At 33.9% G+C, this 2,424-nt stretch overlaps 1 long non-coding RNA gene across 1 annotated transcript in view; it reads left to right on the plus strand.

Annotated features, from left to right (window-relative positions):
• Positions 1-1,328, plus strand: part of LOC107744343 (uncharacterized) — a 4,339-nt gene extending 3,011 nt beyond the window's left edge. Inside the window, exons 2-3 of the long non-coding RNA XR_001640471.1 lie at positions 302-443; positions 589-1,328. This is a non-coding gene — a long non-coding RNA (uncharacterized LOC107744343). The remainder of the gene's footprint in view (positions 1-301; positions 444-588) is intronic.
• Positions 1,329-2,424: the final 1,096 nt, after the last annotated feature.

The following is a 2,424-nucleotide window of genomic DNA, read 5'->3' on the forward strand; positions in this document are numbered from 1 at the left end:
GAGGTGGTACTAAAAAAAGTACCAGGTACTGTACCCAGTGGAACCCCCCCCAAAAGTGAACCGTACCGTGCTGTACCATGCAGTGGAAAAGCGCCATAAGTTTAATGTTATTGCTCTCAAAGAGACACCTCATTTGTGATTTTGTTTTTTTTGTTTATCTTCATTCCTGGAGGCTGTCTTTTTCTATTTAATGTAAAATCCTTATTTTGCAATTTGATGCAAGTTGAGATATTGCAAAGTGCCAAGCTTCTTCTGTGGAGCTGATGCAATATTTGTCAAAATATGTTGGCATGTTTTACAGTTCAAGAGCACTGAGTGCACACAGAATAAAACTATGATGAATTTATGAGAGAAGCAAACCGAGACCTTCTGACATCAATAAATTGGCCCTGTATGAAGATCTCCTGATGGTATAAAGAACATAGGCCGCTTTTACATGTCAGGTAGGCACAATGCACAAAAGCACAGAGAGCAGCATATAGAGATGCTTGATGTGTGCCATATATTCATGGAACAGAGCTAGTTGAGCAAACGTTGCTATGCAATTTGAAGATGTTTGATGTAATTACTTTAGCACCTGCCTCATAGGATCCACATCGCCTAACCTGCACGCGTCAGTTCCTTACTCAAGAAGCCCTCAAGGACAGCATCTCTTCAATATTCAATGACTGCAGTGCAATAACTTGTTTTGTTGGAAATCTATATGAACGTGTAATGGCTCTCAGTGGACGCCGCGAGAATATTATTGTAGTGAGCCAGAAATGAAGCTTTTTCTTTTTCACACCAACACAAATTATCCAAGACTGACTGCAGTGTTAAAAAAAATCCATGTTTCAGACTTTCATTAATAAATCTAAATCTCTTCAGTAAGTCAATTTCTATGTTGTTAAGCCACATTTGGACTCCCCCCTTGGTAATAGTGCCATATCCTGACTATGTTATGATTCTAGTACACATTGTGCTCTTTCCCACCTATATACCTCATTACACAGCACCGCAGTGCTCTTATATCAGCCACCTTGAGAAATTAAAACAGTTTAACAGAATTTTAAATGAAACCGCAATGATATAAATACTACATTATGGCTAAGGAAATTCAAATCGGACTGACAGGTGTCGCTCATACCGATACACTCAATGTTACATAATTTAACTACATTTGTTGCAAAATAGACAGTGCGGAAATTTCAACCCCTTTGAACTTGCTGGCTGGTCATGGTTCAATGGTGTTTGTAATTGTGGTTTGAACATCTAAGCAGTGATGGTGCATATAATATAGGGAAATTCTGTGCTTCATGTGAGAAATGGGAAAGGGGTTAATTTCTTCATTCAGTTATTAGAGCGCAATACTTCAGCAGTAATTTAGCTTCCACTGGGAACTTTCATAACGTTCTGCTTAATTTTCAGCCTTGTGCATCTCTACCACTATTTTCTCATTAAACTCCTCGTTTAAATTACTCTTAAAATATGTTTCATGATTGGTTTTTGCGTCAGACCAGTTAGAGCTATTATCTATTGATTTGACCATCTGTCTTGTGAAACTGCAAAATTGCTGGCAACAGATATGCCTGTATATCATATGTTAAAGCAAGGGCTGTCATTTCATTTTAATTAATTAATATGCTGTTTAAATTATCATTAGTTTAATAAATTTTCTGATATATAAATATTTGTTGAAAATTCATGAAATTAAATGAATATAGATGTAATATGTAAGACTGTAATATTCTGAAATATTATTACAATTTAAAATGACTGTTTTTCATTTTAATATGTGTTAAAATATATTTTATTCCTGTGATGGTAAAGCTGATTTTTCAGCAGCCAGTCTTCAGTGTAACATGATCCTTCAGAAAAAACACTAATATGTTGAGAAACATTTCTTATCATTATCGCATCACATTTTCATTATGATTCTTATCATTATCACATTATGTTGAAAAGTTGTGCAGGTTAATATTTTTGTGGAAAACATGATCATGTTTGATGATTAGAAAGTTCAAAAGAACAGCATTTACTTACTTTTAACGTTATAAATGTCTTTACTGTCACATTTGATCAATTTAATGAATTCTTACTGAATAAAAGGTAATTTCTTAAAAAAAAAAAAAAAAAAAGTACTGATCCCAGACTTTTGAACGGTTGTGTAAATCGAAAACATTTATTGTAGCAGACAACAGTAAATGATTCAATAGACTATAGCTTTAGACGTCAGTATTGTGTTTTCTTTTCATATTACTAAAAATAAATCCTCGCAGTTAGTTAATATTTGTACATAGAATTGCCTTAGTCCTTTATTTTGGATAATGCGTTAGCTTTTGACGACACTTTAATTTTTATAAATTGTTGTGCTAAATTGACACAATATTTAGAGCTAATAACCATTTTAAATATGCAGACTTTTGGATGTCCCATGGTGTGCTA

The sequence above is a fragment of the Sinocyclocheilus rhinocerous genome, unplaced genomic scaffold (genome assembly GCF_001515625.1).
Source record: "Sinocyclocheilus rhinocerous isolate Xijiao unplaced genomic scaffold, SAMN03320098_v1.1 scaffold1609, whole genome shotgun sequence".
Lineage (NCBI taxonomy): Eukaryota > Metazoa > Chordata > Actinopteri > Cypriniformes > Cyprinidae > Sinocyclocheilus > Sinocyclocheilus rhinocerous.